The 24066-nt window shown below is 44.9% G+C and overlaps 3 pseudogenes; all 3 read right to left on the reverse strand.

Annotated features, from left to right (window-relative positions):
- Positions 1–456: 456 nt before the first annotated feature.
- Positions 457–5333, reverse strand: LOC112080500 (odorant receptor 131-2-like; annotated as a pseudogene).
- Positions 5334–5392: 59 nt separating this feature from the next.
- On the reverse strand, positions 5393–6287 carry LOC112080501 (odorant receptor 131-2-like; annotated as a pseudogene).
- Positions 6288–10574: 4287 nt separating this feature from the next.
- Positions 10575–11095, reverse strand: LOC112080490 (odorant receptor 131-2-like; annotated as a pseudogene).
- Between the last annotated feature and the right edge of the window lie 12971 nt (positions 11096–24066).

Raw genomic sequence — 24066 nt, forward strand, 5'->3', positions numbered from 1 at the left:
TGTCTGAGTGTTGTAGTGTGCCCCTGGCCATCTCTCAATAAAAAAAATGTTTTAGTTGTGCCTTCTGGTTTGCTTAATTTAAGGAATTTGAAATGATTTATACTTTTACTTTTGATACTTAAGTACATTTGAGCAATTCCATTTACTTTTGATAGTTAAGTATATTTAAAACCATGTACTTTTAGACTTTTACTCAAAAGGTAGTTTACTGGGTAACTTTACTTTTTATTTTATTTATTTTTTATTTTTTATTACAAAAAACACAAGGAAGGGGTAACATTAAAGTATTAGAACATGAAGGACAAACAATACAGCATCAAGACACGATCAAACACGTATCAGTCTTTCCGCAGAGAAAGGGTGCGTGTGCATGATAGTGATATAAAATATATGTTATAGTTTCCTTTTTCATGATCACAATCTTGTGACACCCGAACCCTCCAAGATCCCCCCACAGTTCCCCAATAGCTGTCCCTCAACCATTCGAGACCCCTCCCACAGTCCCCCCCGGATTGTAATTGTAAAAAATACAATTAATTCCATTCCCCACCCCCAAGAACCCCCAATGCACCAACAACCAAGAGAAGAACTAAAGAGAAAAAAGGTAAAGATAGAAGAAAACAGCAAACAATGTAAAAAAATACATTTAAAACAAAGGACATCAAGGACAACTGAAATCATAACAGCAATGCCAACTGTATATGTTTGTGTGCATGTCTGGCACTATTACATGTATGTGTGTGTTCTTGTATGTGTTTATTTGAATGAGAGYGTGTGTATATGCATGTGTACAAACACCTGCACGGCATCAGCCTCAGGCAAACCGKCATTAGTTGTAAAAACACTGCCACTTAGTGTCATTCAAATATACTTTTATTATGTTTTATTTTGACTAWTWTTTTYCCTTTATCTTTTGACCCTCATTATCTCTCTCACACAGCAACTCCACTCCCACTTGTCTCAATTCCACATACCAACCCTCAGCTTCCCTCAGCCCATCCMATCTATCTCTGCTGGCCACCCACTTCATGTTTCTACGCAACACATATCTTTCAACTATGCTATGATGTTTAACGTACATTTTCAATCTATYTAATCGAATAGAATCTACAGTAACTTTACTTTTAMTTCAGTCATTTTCTATTMAGGTATCTTTACTTTTACTCAAGTATGACAATTTAGTACTTYCTCCACCACTGCTAGTGCGGTGACCCAAGCTGCACCTCTTGATAAATTTGGAATTACAGTGACACCTAGCGTACGAGTTTACGGTTTCTGAAAGTCTTTTCAAATTGTGAAGAAATCTTCTCTATTCCAAAGCAAGCCTCTCTGTTTCAAGAAAAATGTACAGTTTTGTTAGATAGCAACCAACAAATATAAGTGTTAAAAGACAACCGCTTTATAATGACATTATGGCTGTCATCCAGCCAGGGTTTTACTCTTTTTAACATAAAACAGGCTACTAGTCTGTACAAATTCAAATAAAAACATTGATTTAACCAGTGGTTCCACTTCGGGACCAGTTATTTTGACCCTGGGCTTGGTGGCCGGGCCTCTGGGACTGATCCTGTGTTTGTGTGAGCAGCACAGGACAGGCTCTCATCTCTCAGGCGGTAGATAATTGGGCTGAGGAAGCGGGGCAGCAAAATGAAGCAGAAGTACTTGAAGGTGATGTGCTCGACCAGCCAACCAGCGTGCATACTGATGAGGCTCTCTAAGACCGAGTGGGTGAAGCCGATMATGCACAGSAGCAGCTGAAAACCTTGRAGCAGCACTGATGTATGGCCTTGGTCACCGACGCCCGGTCCTGACSCATCTTCCTGGTCTCCAGCAGGATCCTCATGTAGGTGAACATGATGATGGCCGCCAACACAGCGAAGAACAGCCCGTTGAGCAACACCTTGAACAGCGTCTGGATTGGGGACGAGTTGAGGACCATGGTTCTGCAGAGCACCAGGGTGGAGAGGACGATCACGCCAGGCTGAGGCTCTCCCAGAAAGAAGTCCACAATGGGCAGGATGCAGCTGACCAGCCACAGGCTCAGGATGATGATCCAGATACGGTCAGCGTGCCAGGCGGCTGGGCACTGCAGAGGATAGAAGATGGCCACGTAGCGCTCCAGGGACATAGCTGCCAGGATCAGAGGGGTGTTGTGGAAGGTGGCRGTGGAGAAGAAGWGTAGAGGGGCACAGYAGACGATAGCRWACTTCACGTTGCCAACAATGAAGAGGAAGAGGAGGACAGAGGATAGGAGMTGCAGAGTGTCATTGATCAGCGTGTAGGCAAACAGGATGTATCGGGAGTTGTCCAGGAACTGTCTGTGGGAGGCAAATGTGTGCAGCATGACCACGATGCAGTAGAGAAAGATGCAGAAGAAAGGGWTCACCACACACACCTTGATTATCAGACAGGCTCTTATGTGAGTTGATGGCATTGCCTGGAAGGTCGGTCAGATTCTGCATTTTTCAGTGTGGCCTGCTTGAGGAATGGTCTATGTCTGCAAATCTGAAATGTTGAGGAAAACAACGCTTTGATATGCACACAGAAAATTTAATGACAATATACAGTGCATTCGGTGAGGTGAAAAAGCCTGTGAAATTACTATTAAAACAATTTTGGGCTTTTTACACTTTTTACAAACAGGACAGGACGAGAGAGGAGGATACACAAGAGACAAGTTACCTGAAAAATATGTAATCTCTCAATGTTCTAATCTCTCAATGTTCATATCAAAGCGCATCAAATTCATGCACTTAGCTGTTAAAATTCCTTATTTTTTATGCCAGGGGAGGATACTCTTCACTTATTACACAATTGTGCCGCATTGGGCCTCTAACCGGGAAACAGGTTAATTGAGACATGTTAGTGTTTCCCCTACCACTGTAGAGGCCTGGTGGGGTTACTGGCCTAAAGATCAAATCAAGTGCACTTTATGAGAATCTAGTACAGTAAATATTTGATTTCCTTGCAGGTTTTCTTGGGAGGAACTGGGGTATTTTATTATTCTCCTGATCAAGTCATCATAACATGCAGTGCCTTCGGAAAGTATTCAGACCCCTAGACTTTTTCCACAATTTGTTACGTTACAGCCTTATTATAAAATGTATTAAAAATATCAAAACTGAGAAATCTACACACAATACCCCATAATGACAAAGCGAAAACTGTTTTTATTTTTTTATTTTAGCAAATGTATTAAAAATAAAAAACAGAAATACTATACCTTATTTATGTAAGTATTGAGACCCTTTGCTTTGAGACTCAATATTGAGCACAGGCACAGCCTGTTTCCATTGATCATCCTTGAGATGTTTCTACAACTTGATTGGAGCCCACCTGTGTCACACCCTGATCTGTTTCACCTGTCTTTGTGCCTGTCTCCACCCCCCTCCAGGTGTCGCCCATCTTCCCATTATCCCCTGTGTATTAATACCTGTGTTCTCTGTTTGTCTGTTGCCAGTTTGTCTTGTCTTGTCAGGTCTTACCAGCGTTCTCTCCCGCCTTCCTGTTTCTCTAGTTCTGTTTCCTAGACCATCCTGCCAGCCCTGACCCCGAGCCTGCATGCTGTCCTGTACCTGCCTGACTTGGACCTGATCACAAACCTCTGCCTGCCCTCGACCTGCCCTTTCCTGCCTCGTGTTTCTAATAAATCATTTGAGAACTATTACTATCGGCCTCCGGTGTCTGGATCTGGGTCATATCCTGAGTCGCGATAACCTGTGGTAAATTCTATTGATTGGACATGATTTGGAAAGGCACAAACATGTCTATATAAAGTCCTGCAATTACAGTGCATGTCACAGCAAAAACCAAGTCATGAGGTTGAAGGAATTGTCCATAGAAGCTCCGAGACAGGATTTTGTTGAGGCACAGATCTGGGGAAGGGTACCAAAATATGTCTGCAGCATTGAAGGTCCCCAAGAACACAGTGGCCTCCATCATTCTTAGAGGAAAGAAGTTTGGAACGACCAAGACTCTTCCTAGAGCTGGCTGCCCAGCCAAACTGAGCAATCGGGGGAGAAGGGCCTTGGTCAGGGAGGTGACCAAGAACCCGATGGTCACACTGACAGAGCTCTAGAGTTCCTCTATGGAGATGGGAGAAACTTCCAGAAGGACAACCATCTCTGCAGTACTCCACCAATCAGGTCTTTATTGTAGAGTGGCCAGACGGAAGTCACTCCTCAGTAAAAGGCAGATGACATCTGCTTGGAKTTTGCCAAAAGGCAGCTAAAGAATCTCAGACCATGAGAAACAAGATTTTCTGGTCTGATGAAACCAAGATGGAACTCTTTGGCCTGAAAGCCAACCGTCACGTCTAGAGGAAACCTGGCACCATCCCTACGGTGAAGCATGGTGGTGACAGCATCATGCTGTGGGATGTTTTTCAGCGGCAGGGACTTGGAGACTAGTCAGGATCGAGGGAAAGTTGAACGGAGCAAAGAACAGGGAGATCCTTGATGAAAACCTGCTCCAGAGCGCTCAGGACCTCAGACTGGGGTGAAGGTTCACCTTCCAACAGGACAACGACCCTAAGCACACAACCAAGACAATGCAGGAATGGCTTCGGGACAAGTCTCTGAATGTCCTTGAGGGGCCCAGCCAGAGCCCGGACTTGAACCCCACCGAACATCTCTGGAGACCTGAAAATAGCTGTTCAGCGATGCTCCCCATCCAACCTGACAGCGCTTGAGAGGATCTGCAGAGAATAATGGATGGAACTCCCCAAATACAGGTGTGCCAAGCTTGTAGCATCAGACCCAAGAAGACTCAATGCTGTAATCGCTGCCAAAGGTGCTTCAACAAAGTACTGAGTAAAGGGTCTGAATATTTATGTTAATGTCATGTTTAAGTTTTTTGTTTTTAATACATTTGCAAAAATGTCTAAAAACCTGTTTTTGCTTTATCATTAGGAGGTATTGGGTGTAGCTTGATGAGGGGAAAAAACTATTGAATCAATTTTAGAATAAGGCTGTAACGTAACAACGTGGATAAAGTCAAGGGATCTGAATACTTTCCGAAGGCACTGTACACGGTTTATGTTATGACATTTTGGGGGGGAAGAACACATTTCACTGCAATGCATATAATTATTGATGGTGTAGACCTAAAAACATACACAAGTGCATTTAACAGAGCTGTGCATATATACCAATACATTAACACAGTACATCATTGTCTGAGGACTTGACAAAGAAAAGTGCATTTCAATACCACAAGATCATGTGATAAATAAATCCAATACCTTGTTACATGCTGTAGCAATCATGTTTTATATATCCAAATCTGAAACAGTAAAGCCATTATTAGTGAGTACATCATGCAATACAACAAAACATCTCTGTTAACCTGTTCCAGTAAGTGATGTCTTTTCATATAATCAGCTATTTAAATATCAACAAATATTCTCTGTTTCAATCCACAAAATACATAAAAACTTTTCATCCCTTAGGCCATAGACAAGCGGACTCAGACATCGTGGGTCCAGAATAAAAACAATATAATCAAAGTACCTTACATTAATAAAAATTCTGAAATGAATCTGCAAGATAGCCGCCTAGATGATTGGGCATCACAGCTGGATGGCGTGGAGGATCACCATTTTACGACTTTTAGAGGAAGATTTCTTACTGTCTGATGATGCCTCTTTAGCAACTGCTACTATTCTAGCATAGGCAAACACAATGGTGATGGACATGACCAGAAAGTAGAACTGACTTACTGCTGATCTAATGTGACCCTGCCACCTATGTACAACAAGCATCTCCACTGAGCACTGCTTGTCCGGAGTGTAAAACCCCAGAGGTACTGAGGCAAGAAAGATGGAGACCATTATGATGGACTGTATGGCGCTGATGCTGTGGATGAGTAGGATGCAGTGAATGGCTCTGCGTACAGTGGAGAGCTCTCCGTGGCGCAGAGGCATGCAGATGGCCACATASCGCTCCAGGCTCATGGCTGTCAGAGTCAGYGGCGTGGCAAAGGTCAATACACTCATAAACACACAGATGATAATACACACTGCAACTTGCATGGGGACTGCAAAGAAACTAAGTAGGAGCAAGATGTTAGCCACTATTAAGTACAGGCAGTCAATCAGCAGTGTGTGAGCGAAGAAGATATAGCGTGTGTTTGTCCTTTTTGAAGACGGTGAAGATGATCAAGCAGATGATGTAAATAAAGATGGCATTCAGGACCTGGACTATTACGACCTGGATTATTACAACCSTCTCATTAACCCGTCACAGAGAGGAGCTGCTACCACCTGTAGCTGTAACGTTGTCAGACATATCTGTAAAAAACAATGAAAATGTATTATACAGTATGCAGTATTTCATAGAAACAATATAAACATTTACATTTAAGTGTCAAATATTGACATCTTTAAATACATTTCAAATCTTAGATAAAATCTAAAACCTCTGTTCCAGGAAAATAAATGTAATTTTGTCAGAATCTGATGCATTGTGTCTTGTTGGTTATAGGATACAAGTTTAAATATGGCAGATTACTTTCATAGCATAGCAGTAGCACACTGCTAAATGGTAATTCTCCTATTCGGTCTTCAAGCAAAGATCTACTGACAGAGTGCTATGTCTTTATAAAGAAAGTCTTTATAGAGAAATTAATTTATGAAGGGTTTCTCAAAGGAATGTTGTCGTGAATCTTCCAATACACCTCGTCCCTATATTTAAACTAACCAWATACCTACGTAATTCACGAACACTAATCTTCTGGGATTATATAACTTTTTCCATAATGTTTACAGGGGACTGTGTGGCATTCACTAGGAGTAAAACACAGATTACAGTAAACATTATGTATTGTGTGTAAATATTGTGGTAATCTGACCAAGAAGTATGGATATCTGTCTACCTGTGAGCAGTGGAGTGTAGTAGTGTGTAACGCAGTAGTGGATACCCCGGGCTCTTAATTAGGTACACATTCAAACACAGATGCATGCTCTCGTCCCTTTCATGAAGTACTGTATGAATTCTAGGCTAAATGTGATTTATATTTAATGAGAAATTTGGAAACTATAACTAGTGTTCTCTTAATAATAGTAAATCCCAAAAGTTGGCCTGCATGTAAAAGGCAGCATCAAAACACGGTCTCTCTCATACATTCATTTCGAGTGACCATTTCTTTTTATGTATTGAGGTTATTTGAATGATGTTCCTAGGGTAGAACGTGGCACTAATTATTGTGAGGATCAACGCTGAAGACAGGAAGCAGGTACAGGGAGAACATTTAATAGACAACGGACATGAAACAGGACAGGAACAGCATCTGGACAGGGGACAAAATAACGACATCAATGCTGACACAGGGAACAAATGGGGGAGCAGACAATTATAGATGGGGCAATCAACAAAGGGAAGTACCCTCCCCTCTAGGGGCGCCACCCGGAGTCCCACCTGGGTGAGCCTGACGGGCTGGCCGAGGCATGGGCGCTGGACAAGCCGGCTGGGACTTAGAAGCCTGACGAACCTGCAGAGGCGTGGGAGCCTGGCGAACCGGCTGAGGCGTGGGGGCCTGATGGCCGGCTGCAACATGACGTGGGTTGGGCGCCTGCCGAGCCCACCGGGGCAAGAAAACCTCTCGAGCCGGCGTGGAAGCCCGACGAGCTAGCTGAGGCACCCMCGGTTCCATCGGTGACGGCATCCGGACCCGACGTCACCAACAAAAAAACAAACCCACCCTGATGCTTCCAATTTTGGTGTCAGCATTCTGTAAGGATCGACACTGGAGACAAGAAGCAGGTACAGGGAGAACATTTAATAGACAACGGACATGAAACTCGTCCTGAGGAGCATGCTATCAGTCTGGTAAAATCTGTGCCGGCTCCACGCACCAGGTCTCCAGTACGCCTCCCCAGCCCTGTACGTCCTGTGCTCCTCGCACTTGCCCTGAAGTGTGTGTCACCAGTCCGGTATCACCTGTGCCGAATCCACGCACTAGGCCTCCAGTGCGCCTTCCCAGTCCGGTACGTCCTGTGCCTGCTCCTCGCACTCGCCCTGAAGTGTGTGTCACCAGTCCAGTACCACCTGTGCCGGCTCCACACACTAGGCCTCCAGTGCGCCTTCCCAGTCCGGTACGTCCTGTGCCTGCTCCTCGCACTCGCCCTGAAGTGTGTGTCACCAGTCTGGTACCACCTGTGCCGGCGCCACACACTAGGCCTCCAGTGCGCCTTCCCAGTCCGGTAAGTCCTGTGCCTGCTCCCGCACTCGCCCTGAGGTGCGTGTCACCAGTCCGGTGCCACCTGTACTGGCTCCACGCACTCGGCCTCCAGTGCGCATTCACAGTCCAGAGCTTCCGGCGACGGTCCCCAGGCCAGAGCTTCCAGCGACAGTTCCCAGGCCACTTTCACTTCAATAAATATGTGGAACCCATATCACGCTGCGCTTTGGTCCGAATGTTCTTACAACGATCGTGACACAAATAAAGTCATTGATTTGACCAGTGGCTCTGCTTGTGTACCAGTTCATTTGACCCTGGGCTTGGTGGCCGGGGCTCKGGGGCTGATCCTGACCCTGTGTCTGTGTGAGCAGTGCAGGACATTTCCCCTCATGTAGCCCCTCAGGCACCAAGTGGGGATATCAGTTATAATGACAAGGTGTGTTTTTAAAAGGGACATAACATTTGGTGTTCTCTTGTGCTTCATCACTATAGACTAGATTCAGCCACACGGACTGCAAGAGCTTGATAAGAGTGAACGCCACCAAAGGGTTTGCCATAGCAGCTGATGGTCCATTGTACACCTCACTGTGCAAGTCTGAAACCTTTGCAGAAAACTTGCAGAAAGAGTAAGGCTCTTCGTTATAAGTTAGAGAGAATACTTCACCCTACGGTAATACCATGATAGATGGACAAGGGGGAGACAACCATGCAATGATATATGCATGAGGCTTTCCATGGAAATCAACCTGCCCCTAGAATGCATTTTGAGTTCATGATAGGCTAATAGTATATTTTATTAATTACTAATGTTAAGTTCCTTCTAGAGTTACCTAGAAGATAATAGTATCATGAAATTGTATGGAGCGGAATATAATAAAGGTAAAAAGTAAAAGTATCAATCATTTCACATTCTTTATATTAAGCAAACCAGACTGTATGATTTCCTTGTTATTTTAATTTACGGATAGTGAGGGGCACACTCCAACACAGAGACATYATTTACAAACAATGCATTTGTGTTTAGTGAGTCCGCTCTAGGAATGTAGTGGAGCAAAACTAAAAGTTGTCAAAAAGATAAATAGTAAATTAGAGAAACCCCAAAAATGACTTAAGTAAAATACAACTTAAGTACTTTACACCACTGTATCTATCCAACTGTCACTCACCTTTTGATGTCTTCAAAGTCTCTCCGAATCRTGTTCGATATAAGTTTCTAAATTATCAATAAGTTGGCTTTCAACATTCATGGCTTGTTTGACGTTCAATAAGGACGTATACATCTCACYAAAGATAATGGAATCGAAATCATATTGATTATAACACAGACTTTGTAAATGGATTTGAAATAATATAGCATTTTGCACGCACATTATGTCCTGGATGAAGTTTGAAATGTAAATGTTGCCTAAACTTGCAGCAGATTTTTGGTCGACTCTAATCTCCATCGTGGTCTTGCTGTAAAATTATAACATTTATATCAGTTTCTTAAATTGACTCAAATCTGTCCTACGTTAGGAAAGCTGCGCTTGGCCGGTCCTGCCATTCTGTGTGATTCTCCCCCAATGTTCTATCTCAGCAGAGCTCGAGCCGCTCTGACAGCTGAGATATGAGCAGTCATTACTTCACATCATCTGTCATCAGGAGGAATGTTTGAGAATGCTTGTTAATTTATTAATAACAATCTCATACATAAAGTTGCATGATTAATGAACATTCATGTTACAGTAGGTAGGTATAGTAATTAGGAAAACTGGTTTTGCTCCAACTTTATAGCAACAGTTTGCACTTTGGAATTATTATGTGTTAATGTGCTCAGTCCCTCCGGCTTTCCACTCTACATATATTAGTCTCATTAAATGGTTTTATAATAACTCTCTGAATATCAAATAATCTAACCCTTATTGCTTTCAATATCAATATTTTTTATTTTGCCAAAGAGACTGCATGTCTTCCTATGGGCGCACATTCATCTAGCCCKGTGGCTCAAGTTACAGTCTKTGCACCAGCAACATGCCCACAACTTGACAAGTTTGGAATTATAGTGACATCTAGTGTTCCAGTTTACTGTTTGTCAAAGTCTTTTCACATTGTAAAGCAATCTTCTCAATCCCAAAGTAAGCTTCTGTGTTTGAAGAAAACTTTTTTTTTTAAAGACACCCCTTTCATCCAGCCAGGGTTTTACTCTTTTGAGATATTTTAATTGACTAATATACAGACTCAAATAAAAATATGGATTTGGCTCTGGGGCTGACCCTGACCCAGTGTCTGTGTGGTGGCCGGGGCTCTGGGGCTGACCCTGACCCTTGACCCTGAACCTGTGTTTGTGTGAGCAGCACAGTACATCTCCCATCACGTAGCTCCTCAAGCTCTCATCTCTCAGGCCATAGATGAGCGGGCTAAGGAAGCACCAGGGTGGAGAGGACGATCACGCCAGGCTGAGGCTCTCCCAGAAAGAAGTCCACAATGGGCAGGATGCAGCTGACCAGCCACAGGCTCAGGATGATGATCCAGATAAGGTCAGCGTGCCAGGCGGCTGGGCACTGCAGAGGATAGAAGATGGCCACGTAGCGCTCCAGGGACATAGCTGCCAGGATCAGAGGGGTGTTGTGGAAGGTGGCGGTGGAGAAAGAAGAGTAGAGGGCACAGTAGACATAGCGTACTTCACGTGCCAACAATGAAGAGGAAGAGGAGGACAGAGGATAGGAGATAGCAGATGTCATTGATCAGCGTGTAAGGCAAACAGGATGTATCGGGAGTTGGTCAGGAACTGTCTGTGGGAGGCAAATGTGTGCAGCATGACCACGATGCAGTAGAGAAAGATGCAGAAGAAAGGGATCACCACACACACCTTGATTATTACAGACAGGCTCTTATGTGAGTTGATGGCATTGCCTGGAAGGTCGGTCAGATTCTGCATTTTTCAGTGTGGCCTGCTTGAGGAATGGTCAATGTTTGCAAATCTGAAATTTTGAAGAAAACAAAAACTTGATATGCACACAGAACAACAATTCATGACAATATACTGGATCCCAAAGATGAATAAGAAGTCATGAACTAACMTCAACTTGTYCTCTGATGGAGAAMKTAAATGTAACGAACRTCGTCGGGAGAAGGAGAAGAGGATCAAGGTGCARCGTGGTAAGTGTTCATATTATTTAATAAAATACGCAACACTTGACAAAACAACAAACACGACAAACGAACAGTCCTGAAAGGTGAAACAAACASTAAACAGGAAACAACCACCCACAAACACAGGTGGGAACAGGCTACCTAAGTATGATTCTCAATCAGAGACAACGATAGACAGCTGCCTCTGATTGAGAACCATACCAGGCCAAACACACACAAATACAAAACAAGGACAACATAGAACACCAGACATATACTGTAATGCCCACCCAAACTCACACCCTGACCAACCAAAATAGAGACATAAAAAGGATCTCTACGGTCAGGGCGTGACAGTAAAGGTTTGGGAGGGATGGGTTGTGGATTTTTATACATTTTTCAGCATAGCACCACCATGATGCTAAACAGAGGCATTTCCTTTTTCCAAATATCTCAAGGGATAAATTAATTTCATGCCATTGTCATAATGCATCATGTTCATAAKTATTGCTTATTCCTCAACAGAGAAAAGGTCTAGTGCTTAACTTTWACTTAGGGAACTCATTAGAAGTAATAATAACATAGTATAGTCATTAAATTGACCCTTTGAGCAATTATGTGGCCCATGCAAGAAGCAAGCACCTTGCTCCAACCAACTGAGCTAACAGAGCCATCTTTACTCAGTTTAAGTAATTTGTGCAAATCATATACATTGTTTTCAGAAAGTATTTACACCTGTTGACTTTTTTGACATTTTGTTGTGTTATAACCTGAATTAAACATTTATTCAATTTAGATTTTGTGTCACTGGCTTACACACAATACCACATCATGTCAAAGTGTAATTCTGATTTTCACATTTTTTTCAATTGAATAGAGAATTAAAAGCTGAAATGTCTTGAGTCAATAACTATTCAACTCCTTTGTTATGGCAAGCCTAAATAAGTTCAGGAGTAAAAATGTACTTAACAAGTCACATAATACGTTTCATGGACTCACTCAGTATGCAATAATAGTGTAACATGTTTTTTTAATGACTTCCTCTTCTCTTTGCCCTACACATACAATTATCTGTAAGGTCCCTCAGTCGAGCAGGGAACACAGATTTAACCACAAAGACCAGGGCGGTTTTCCAATGCCTTGCAAAAGGCACCATTGTTAGATGGGTGAAAATAATAATTAAAATCTTTGAGCATGGTGAAGTTATTAATTACACTTGGATGGTGTATCAATACACTCAGCCTGTACAGAATAAAAATATTCCAAAACATGCATCCTGTTTGCAATAAGGCACTAAGTAAAACTGCCCAAAAAATTGCTAAGAAAAAAACGTTATGTCCTGAACAGTGATGATCCGCCATTCAGGACAGGTGGGGCAGAGCAAATAAAATAAARAATKGCATGTTATTTTGACATTAATACCTGTCACATATCAGTTTGCAAACAATGTAATAAAATATATTTTTAATAATTGAGTTAATAAAGCCTCCATACAAACATGGTCTCTTTTTTGCTTTCTTGAGTAAGGCAGCTCCAAAATGCAGGTGTTTCAGCCTAGCTCAGTGCTTTCTGTGGTGGTGGTGGGACAAAATACGAAGCGTAGGGGTTGGTAAGGTTCTCTAGTTSCGCCGTGATTGGCTCAGTGTTCTGTCACTCATGGGGACACTACATCACTGCCAAATTTAAGGGTAGAGCTCAAAATTCAAGCCCCTTGGGTGCTGCCATTGAGTTACATTAGAAGTGCCATTCCAAAAAGACTCAAGGTCATTGCCCACAGATAAAATGACGTCAAATCACGTTACATGTAGAGTAGCTTTGACTGGACTGATCATGTCAACATCATACTTTCAAAATCTTAGCYAGCAGTCATCATTATTAATCAAGTCGACAATCTACTAGCAAATCCTTTTAAATCCTTGTCAAATGAAGAGAAATAATGAAGAGAAATTATAGATAAAACTCAGAACTGGGAAATCTGTCTTCAGTGAGTTCAAGACAAATGGGAACTTGGGAAAAAACTAGCTCCGACTGGGAAAAAAACATTTTGAACGGTCATCCAACTCAGAATTGTAAGTCGGGAACTCGGGCCTCCTACAGCTACGACCTGAAGATCACTGACGTCATCATGATTCAACCTTGTTTTTTTCCGAGTTCCCAATTGTCTTGAAAGCACCATAAATCCAGAGAATGCCAGACTTTGATGACAAAGTTTGATGACAAAATGTGCCCACTGTCACGATCGTCGAAATAACATTCTGACCAAGGTGCAGCGTGATATGGGTTCCACATCTTTTTATTTGTGAAACGCACAAAACAAGAAAAAGGCAAACTATACGTGACGCTATGGAGTGCTATGGAGTGCTTCATTGTCTGTTTATATGGCCCCTTTATTTATCATACAGTTCTGACTTGGTGTACAGGAAGAACAATGAAAGAACAGCCCATGTTCTGAATTCTGTCGCTGTACATTTCAAAAGTGTTGAACAAATAATTATATTGACTACGTCTGTCCTAGCTCGTTCATTAATGTCTTATTCGAAATTACGGATTGCCTCTTATCCGCTTGTCGCCCCCTTATGCCATAGTTTGTACATCTCAACTGACAGTAGAAACCACATTTGCTGAAGCAAGTCATCCATATCAGCTATGGTTTTTTAAAAGGCAGTAAATGAATGAATGTTTCACAGCCAGACAAGGCTCTGCTGATAGCCAGGTGTAACAGTGGTAAAGTGCTGGGACTGCTGTTGTGACAGCTTTATGTAGGGCCTAACAGTTTGTGGGCACCATTTTGTCACCGTTATAGTGCAATTAACRTATTGTTTAGTGTTGTGTAGTGGCTTTGCTGGCATGCATAGAGGAAAACTTGGTTCAATCTGCTTTCCAACAGAAACTGTGAGACAAATTCACCTTTCAGCAGGACAATAACCTAAAACACAAGGCCAAATATACACTGATTGGACAACACATTAGGAACACCTTCCTAATATTGAGTTGCGCTCCCTTTTGCCCTGTGAACAGCCTYAATTCGTAGGGGGRTGGACTCTACAAGGTGTTGTAAGCATTCCACAGGGATGCTGGCCAATGGACACTCCAATGCTTCCCTCAGTTGTGTCGAGTTTGCTGGATGTCCTTTGGTGGCGGACCATTCCTGATACACACGGGAAACTGTTGAGCATGATAACCCCAGTAGCATTGCAGTTCTGGACACACTCAAATCAATCAGTGCGCCTGGCACTTACTACCATACCAGTGGTGGTCGGTGCCGTTTAAGATGAGGGAGGATTATATATATTTTTAGGAACATGGCTTTATTTCTATTACAGCATATTGGATGATTTTCATTCATATTTCATTCACCCAGTTCAATGTAACATCGATAGGTTTTGGCTACTACATGATACTCAGATTTTCCCTATACCCATCATGAGGTTGCTACAACCTAGCCTATGAATGAAAGTTTACAACGTAGGTGCACACAGGTCGAGAGAAAATTTTGAGGTGACAGACAGTGTAATCATTAGTTCAACAGTTGCAAATTAGAGTTTCTACTAGCCAAATTCAGGTACGTATATCCACGTTTCGTCCCGCTTGCTTCCGTTTACGAAATGTTTTCCAACAGAATCGGCGGAATGAATACACCCCTGATTACACGTAAACACAGTTCACTTTCATAGCAGCCATATTGTATTCCTTCTCGCATCTACGTGCTCTCCTCCTCTCACGTTTTCCCTTCACATGTAGACTTCGATGCACAACTCATCAGCCGTCTCTGACCAGGCAAAAAAWACTTGCCAAGCCGAACTATATCCTAACCGCTGCCCGCTACACACAGCCTACATCGTATCAGCTAAAGTAACCTCATAGTCAACATAGCTAATAGAACTAACGCATTAGTAAACCCGCTACAGTCAAGCAGTACAGTGTACAGTCAGTAAGCAGTTTAGCAGTTATACTGGCGGGCCCCGGTGGCAAAATACATTTGTAAAACCAAAAGCTTAACTTGACTTGGAAGAGTTCCAGTGTTGGATAGTCATAGCCAGCTAGCTAACATAGCATCCCTCTGTTTGAGCCGGGTGTTTGAGCCAGGCTAAACTAGTTAGCTGTATTTACTAGCTAAGTAAATTAAAGAGAAATCGAAAAAAATGACAAAATATCTCTCTTGCTTCTCCTTCATTTTTGAAGAAATGTATTTGTTCAAAACTGTTCAACCATAATCTTTCTCATCCTTTGAATCAGCTTACCACATGTTATGCACTGCAGTGCTAGCTAGCTGTAGCTTATGCTACATGATTAATTCTCTGATCCTTTGATTGGGTGGACAACATGTCAGTTCATGCTGCAAGAGCGCTGATAGGTTAAAGGACGTCCTCCGGAAGTTCTTCAAATCAAATCAAATTGTATTTGTCAAACGCGCCAAATACAACAGGTGTAGAMCTTACAGTGTAATGCTTACTTACAAGCCCTTAACCAACAATGCAGTTTTAAGAAAATACCAAAAAGTAAGAGATAAGAATAACAAATAATTAAAGAGCAGCAGTAAATAACAATAGCGGGCTATATACAGGGGTACGCATTACAGAGTCAATGTGTCAATGTGCGGGCACCAGTGTCGAGGCCAATTGAGGTAATTATGTACATGTAGGTTAGAGTTATTAAAGTGGCTATGCATAGATAATAACAAGAGTAGCAGCCAGCGTGGGGGGGGGGGGGGGGCAATGCAAATAGCCTGGGTTAAGCATTTGATTTAAGCTGTTCAGGAGTCTTATGGCTTGGGGGTATAAGCTGTTTAGAAGCCTTTTGGACCTAGACTTGGCGCTCCGGTACCGCTTGCCATGCGGTAGCCAGAGAGAACTGTCAGGCTTTTTGGCAAGACATGTTCGGGTTTTGGTTCACTTAGATGTCCCCATTGCACCTTTTGTACTTTTGTTTTCTTGCTCTAATTATTTTTGCACCTGTAGGTCATTCCCTTGTTAGTATGTTAACCCTGTGTTTCCTTTGTTCCTTGCTCAGTGTTTGTAAGTTAGCACCCAGGCCCCAGCCCAAGAAGCCTTTTATCAGAGATTTCTCTTTGTTGGATTTTCCAGAGGTTTCTCTGGTTTAGTTCTTGGTGTATTATTTGAGAGTCCTTTTTGAGGTTTGTTTTTCCCGTGCTGTTTTTAACCACTTTGTGAATGTTTCTTTTGTATTTTGGAGGATTTTCCATTTTGTGCCTTTTGTTCTTTATTTTTGGGACATTGTCGATTTAGTTTTCTTTGCCTGAGATTTTTCTTTATTAAACCACTATCGCTAGCTACTGCTGTGTCTGCCTCATCTTCTGGGTTCTGACGATTATAGTGATGTTTCTCGCACCGGGTCCTGACAGAAACCACTGAGCCCATTATAATGAAACCCAGAGCAGCCATGTACCCAGGATCTTTTTGCCATGCTGTCCCACCACGAGGGACTAGTTCCAACGCCCGAAGCTGCTCTGGTTTCAGCAAGGGCCTTAATGGCTAGACAATTCTCAACTTCTGTCCAGAAATGCTGGACTTCCATAAAGCAGATTTCGGATTACTTTCCCCGCAAACCGCTTCTGCTCCAGTCATCAGATTCAATGGCCCCTCGGCAGTTTAACCCCCTGGCTGACCTCGTCTTACGGCACTCCCCAACGGTTCCTCATGGGCGAATCCGAGTGTTGTAAGGCGGTTTGTTCACCAATGTTCTCTCTCCTTTGAGCTGCAACCATCGGTCGTTTCCACCGACCGCGGTCCAAGATAGCATATATCATCACCCTGCTGTCGGGAAAAAAGCCCTAGCCTGGGCTACTGCTGTTGTGGGATGCCCAAAGTCCCCTGCTGTTTGCCAGCTTACTCTACCTTTGCTGAGAATTCAAGCGAGTGTTTCAAGGTCCTACCAACGGCCCTGACCTCAGCCAAACAGCTCCTGACTCCTCCGCCAAGATCCGGCGGGCAGCGTGACGGACTATGCCAGTCCAGTTCCGCACTGTGGCAAGCAGCAAGTGGCTGCGAACGACGAGGCCGCTCACAATGTGGTTTTTGAAGGCGTCTTATCTGAACACCATCCAAAATGAACTGCCACTCGGGGAACCCACCGGAAACCAACCTCGAGTCCCTTATCAAAGTTGGCTTCACGCATAGACCACGGTCCTGAGAGAGAGAAACTCAACCGTAGACCCTCACCCTAGCTCCTATCGGGGGGGATTCCAGCTCCGAGTCTCCACCTTTATCCTCGCTGGCTCCACCAGAACCCATGCAGGTTGGACGCATCTCCCAGGTTGAGAGAGAACCGGCCGGATAGGGGAGCGATGCTGTCTATAAATTTGCGGCCAAACCGGGCCATTTCCGCTTCCACGTGTCCCGGGCTTCCAGGGAAACGCCACTCTCCCGTGCAGGGCCCTGGGAGGACTGAACGGGAAACATAACCCCCTCCCATCCACCAAACTCCCCGCCTGCTCATTCCAGTTACCCTTTTCCTGGGACGACCACGAGTTTTCTCTTCAAGCCTGTGGCCTAGACCTTCTGGGATGCCGCAGGTAACTTCATGGATGGGGTCTGGGCTCCGAAAGAGAATGGCGTTCCTTCTGAACCTCTGAATGACCCCAGAAGGATTACAACGTTGGATAGAAAGCCCTTTGGGATCTGGACTTGTTACTCGTGCCACTACCCCCCCCCCCTTGCCGGAACTTTCAGTTTCCCAACACCCAAGGAAGTGATGAACTTTCATCTGATCTCCTGTTCCCGAGTTCCCCTCCTCGTCTTGGTTTATCCCTTGGCTTCACAGCCATAACCCCTCACATCGACTTTGGTCTGTGGGAACTTCAGCAGTGGGGTCTACATGGCCAAAGCCACTTGTATTCTTCCCAGTTCCCTGAGTTTCCCCCTTCAGTCTCTAGAATCATCCGACCTGTCCCGAGTTCCGAGTGTTACCATTGACCTCAAAACTGGGGTATTAGCCAAACAGAGGCCACCAAACTACCACCCATAGACCTTACGGATTTGGCACCCATCGACCTGTTTCGGGGACCTGCCCTCCCAGGGTCGGATCTTTTCCCTTTCTCCTCCCGAACGAGCTGCTATGGATACCTACATCAAGGACCCTCTGGGCAAGGCAGGCCTCAATGTGTCCCATCTACCTCGCCGGCTGGGAGCAGGGTTTTTCTTTGTGGCCAAGAAAGACCGGTGGATTACGACCTTGCATCGACTACCGGGGACTCAATGCCATAACCGGTCCGTAACCGCTACCCGCTACCCCTTATGGCCACAGCCTTTGAGCTCTTCCAGGAAAGCAGTTGTCTTCACTAAGCTTTGACCTGCGGAACGCATACATCTTGTGCGATCAAACCGGGACGAAGTGGAAGACCGCTTTCAACACGCCTTACTGGTCACTACGAACTCGGTATGCCCTTCGGGCCTGACCAACGCTTCCGGCTGTGTTCCAAGCGCTCAATAAACGATGTGCTTAGGGATATGCTTAACATCTTCGTGTTTGTTTACTTGGATGACATCCGGCATCTTTTCGAGCTCCCTTCAGAACACACTAAAGCATGTAGACAAGTGCTCAAAGCCTCCTAGACAGCCATTTGTACGTTAAGCCTGGAAAAGTGTGAATTCCATTCCTTCTCGGGTAGACAATTTCTTGGATTTATCAGTGGAACCCGGTCGAGTCCAGTATGGACCCAAGAAGGTAGGGCGGGAGCGGATTGGCCCACCCCCCAAGTCCGTTAAGGAAGTTTCAGTGTTTCCTGGCTTCACCAACTTTTACCGCAAGTGCATCAAGAACTTCAGCTCGGTGGCAGCCCTCTCTCAAGCTGTAACCAAGGGTGGCAACACAAGGTTTCTGTGGGGAGAGAAGCTGAGACGGGCCTTCCAAGGGACTCAAGCAGCGCATCCGCTACTGCTCCCATCCTGGAACACATGACCAACGTGCGGATGAAACCTTTTGTGTGTGGAGTAAGACGCATCCCCAGAGGTTGGGGTTGGAAGCTGTCCTGTCTCAGAGGGTGAAGACAAGAAGCTTCCATCCTTGCGCCTTTCTTCTCTCACCGGCTTACCCCGGCGAACGAGAATTACGTGTGGGGGATCGTTGAACTCCTAGCGGTTAAGATGGCCATTGAAGGAATGGAGACACTGGCTCGAGGGCTTCTCAACCGTTTCAAAGTGCTACGGACCACAAAAATCTGGAGTTTATATCCAGCAGGCGAAGCGGTTGAACTCCAGACAAAGCTCGATGTCTCTTTTTCTGTCAGCCGATTTCAGCTTTATCCTCCACTGATAGACCCGGGTCGAAGAATCTCAAACCGGACGCCTTGTCACGAATCTACTCTCCTTTGCCATTCGAGAAGATCACTGACATGACTGTCCTTCGGCCGCTAGATCCGTGTGGCTCCGGATCTCGTGGCAAGTGGAGGAGTACCGTGAAACCAAAGCTCAAGCCATCGAACCGGGCCCTGGAGGAGTCCTCTAATCGGTTGTTTGTTGCCCAAAGGCAGCAATGTCCCCAAGTCCTTCTGTGGGGCACTCCTCTCGAACTCACTGTCACCCGGCGTAGGTCGCACCTTGGAGTTCATCCAGCTAAGTGTCTGGTGGCCCACCATAAAAGAAGACGTTGCCGGACTTTCGTTCAAGGCCTGTTCCGTGCTGCCAAGGGCAAATGCTTCTCACCTCCGCCCTTCAAGGAACTCCTTGCACCGCTCTATCTATTCCCCACGAACCCTGGTCCCATATCTTGTTGGACTTTATTACTGGCCTCCTCCGTCCCATGGTAATACTACTACGATCACGGTTAGTCATCATCGACAGGTTTTAAGGCGGCCAAGGTTTTTGTTTCCCTTGACCAAAATTACCTTCTGCCAAGGAAACAGCTGAGTTGGTGATAACCATGTGTTCCGAGTCTTTGGGATTCCGCAAGATATGGTTTCCGACAGAGGTCCCCAGTTCGCCTCAAGGTTTGGAAGGCTCTGCCAACTCATAGGGGCCACGGCCAGTTTATCTTCAGGGTAACCAATCCGGAGTCCAATGGCCAAACTGAGAGGAGGAATCAGGAGCTGGAAACCACCCTCAGATGCATGGTTTCCAAACAACCCGGCCACATGGTCATCCTTCATTGTTTGGGCCGAGTACGCGCACAACACCTTGTGCTCCTCCTCCACTGGTATATCCCCGCATGAGTGTCAGTTTGGCTATGCGCCTCTAGGTTGTTCCCGGACCAGGAGGGCGAAGTCAGAGTGCCTTCAGCCTCGAGGTTCATCAGACCTGTCGGCTTACGTGGGAAGAAGGCACGTTTAATCTTCTGGTTCCTCTCAGCAGTACCAACGACAAGCCAACAGACGTCGCCGTCCAGGTCTACCCTGTACCCCGGCCAGAGAGTATGGCTCTCAACTAAGATTACCATACGGGTGGAGTCTCGCAAGCTGTCCCAGAGGTTCATCGGTCCCTTTAAGATTGCCAGGAGATCAATCCGTTACTTTTCGCCTGCACTTACCCAGATCCCTTAAGATCAATCCAACATTTTCACATTCTTTATTAAAACCTGTTGTTTTTTCTCTCCCTTATCCCGGCAGGCAGACCTCCCCCTCCCCGCGTGTCATCGGTGGCCAGTCGGCTTATAACCGTCCACCGGATACTGGATTCCCGCCGGGTGCAGCGGTCTGGCAGTATTGGTGGACTGGGAAGGCTACGGTCCCGAGGAGCGCTCCTGGGTTCTGCCAAGGACATACTGGACCTGCCTCATTCGTCAGTTCAGGATCTCCACCCTGAGAAGGCTGGTAGGAACGTCAGGAAGCCGTTCTAGGAGGGGGATTCTGTCAGGTTTTGGCCAAGGACTGTTTCGGTTTTGGTCACATAGATGTCCCCATTGCACCTTTTTTGTACCTTTTTGTTTTTTCTTTGCTCTTAATTATTGTTGCACCTGTAGGTCATTCCTTGTTAGTATTTAAACCCTGTGTGTTCCTTGTTCCTTGCTCAGATTTTGTAAGTTAGCACCCAGGCCCCAGGCCAAGCCTTGTTTTATTCAGAGATTTCTCTTGTTGGATTTTCAGAGGTTCTCTGGTTTAGTTCTTGTGTATTATTTGAGTAGTCTTTTTGAGGTTTTGTTTTCCCTGCTGTTTTTTCCACTTTGTGAAGTTTCTTTTGTATTTTGGAGATTTCCATTTTTTGCCTTTTGTCTTTATTTTTGGACATTGTGGATTTGTGTTCTTTGCCTGAAGATTTTGTTCTTATTAAACCACTATCGCTAGTACTGCTGTGTCTGCCTCATCTTCTGGGTTCTGACGATTATTAGTGACTGTTTTCTCGCACCGGGTCCTGACAAGAACAGTCTATGACTAGGGTGGCTGGAGTCTTTGACAATTTTAGGGCCTTCCTCTGACACCGCCTGGTATAGAGGTCCTGGATGGCAAGGAAGCTTGGCCCAGTGATGGGCAGTACGCACTACCCTCTATAGTGCCTGCGGTCAGAGGCAGAGCAGTTGCCATACCAGGCGGTGATGAAATCCGTCAGGATGCACTTGATGGTGCAGCTGTAAAACCTTGTTGAGTCTGAGGACCCATGACAAATCTTTTCAGTCTCCTGAGGGGGAATAGGTTTTGTCTTGGTGTGCTTGGACAATGTTAGTTTGTTGGAGATGTGGACACCAAGGAACTTGAAGATCTCAACCTGCTCCACTACAGCCCCGTCGATGAGGAATGGGAGCATGCTCAGTCCTCATTTTCCTGTGGTCCACAATTATCTCCTTTGTCTTGATCACGTTGAGGGAGAGTTGTTGTTCTTGACCCACAGGGTCAGGTCTCTGACCTCCTCCCTATAGGCTGTCTCATCATTGTGGGAGATCAAGCCTACCACTGTTGTGTCATCAGCAAACTTAATGATGGTGTTGGAGTCGCGCCTGGCCGTGCAGTCATGAGTCAACAGGGAGTACAGGAGGGGACTGAACACCAACCCTGAGGGGCCTCCGTGTTGAGGATCAGCGTGGTGGATGTGTTGTTACCTACCCTTACCACCTGGGGGAGTGGGTATAGGGTTTCTGGGATAATGGTRTTGATGTGGGCCATGACCAGCCTTTCAAAGCATTTCATTGCTACAGACGTGAGAGCTACGGGTCTGTCGTCATTTASGCAGGTTACCTTAGTGTTCTTGGGCACAGGGACTATGGTGGTCTGTTTTAAACATGTTGGTATTACAGACTCAGACAGGGAGAGATTGAAAATGTCCGTGAAGAYACTTGCCAGTTGGTGAGCGCATGCTCGGAGTACACRTCCTAATCCGTCTGGCCCAGTGGCCTTGTGAATGTTGACCTGTTTAACGGTCTTACTCACATCGGCTGTGGAGAGCGTGATCACACAGTCATCCAGAACAGCTGATGCTCTCATGCATGTTTCAGTGTTACTTGCCTCGAAGCGAGCATAGAAGTGATTTAGCTCGTCTGGTAGGCTCGTGTCACTGGGCAGCTCTCAGCTGTGCTTCCCTTTGTAGTCTGTAATAATTTGCAAGCCCTGCCACATCCGACGAGTGTCAGAGCCAGTGTAGTACGATTTGATCTTAGTTCTGTATTGACGCTTTGCCTGTTTGATGGTTCGTCGGAGGGCATAGCAGGATTTCTTATAAGCTTCCAAGATAGAGTTCCTCTCCTTGAAAGCGGCAGCTCTACCCTTTAACTCAGTGCGAATGTTKCCTGAAATCCATAGCTTTTGGTTGGGGTATGTACGTACAATCACCTTGGGGACAATGTCCTCGATGCACTTATTGATAAAGCCAGTGACTGATGTGATGTACTCCTCAATGCCATCAGAAGAATCACGGAACATATTCCAGTCTGTGCTTGCAAAACAGTCCTGTAGTTTAGCATCTGCTTCATCTGACCACTTTTTTTATAGACCGAGTCACTGGTGCTTCCTGCTTTAAGTTTTGCTTGTAAGCAGGAATCAGGAGGATAGAGTTAAAACTGATTTAAGTTTCCCTGCATTAAAGTCCCCGGCCACTAGGAGCGCCGCCTCTGGATGAGCATTTTCCTGTTTGCTTATGGCGGAATAMAGCTCATTGAGTGCAGTTTTTAAGTGCCAGCCTCGGTCTGTGGTGGTATGTAGACAGCTACGAAAAATACAGATGAAAACTCTCTAGGTAGATAGTGTGGTCTACAGCTTATCATGAGATACTCTACCTCAGGCGAGCAAAACCTTGAGACTTCCTTAGATATTGTGCACCAGCTATTGTTTACAAATATGCATAGGCCCCCGCCCCATGTCCCATTTATTTTCCAGCGATTGAACGTTAGCTAGCAGAACGGAAGGCTGTGTAAGTCTATGGAAGGGGATGAGAACCATGAGCCTCCTAGATTTTGTATTGAAGTCATTATAGTAATATATTTGAATTTGAGCGCTACATCTTTTCTGGATTTGGCCAGAGGACGTTAGCGTCCCACATATCCTAGAGAAGTTAAAGGGTGTTCTATCAACCTTGGGTGAAATGCATGCAGACCAGGCCTAGAGTAAAAGGCATGTCCGTCAACCAGCGTGAAACGTCCTGACCAGAGTTATTATGTGTTTGCTTGTTTAGTGTTGTCAGGACGTGAGCTGGGTGGGAATTCTATGTTGTGTGTCTAGTTTGTCTGTTTCTATGTCCAGCCTAATATGGTTCTCAATCAGAGGCAGATGGTAATCGTTGTCCCTGATTGAGAATCATATATAGGAGGCTTGTTTGTGCGTATGTCCGCTCTTAAAAGATTTCATACCAAAGTCTAGTCACGTTAGGCATGTAGTTGTTGGGATTTGTGGGTGTTTGTTTC

Source organism: Salvelinus sp. IW2-2015, unplaced genomic scaffold, assembly GCF_002910315.2.
Source record: "Salvelinus sp. IW2-2015 unplaced genomic scaffold, ASM291031v2 Un_scaffold16339, whole genome shotgun sequence".
NCBI lineage: Eukaryota > Metazoa > Chordata > Actinopteri > Salmoniformes > Salmonidae > Salvelinus > Salvelinus sp. IW2-2015.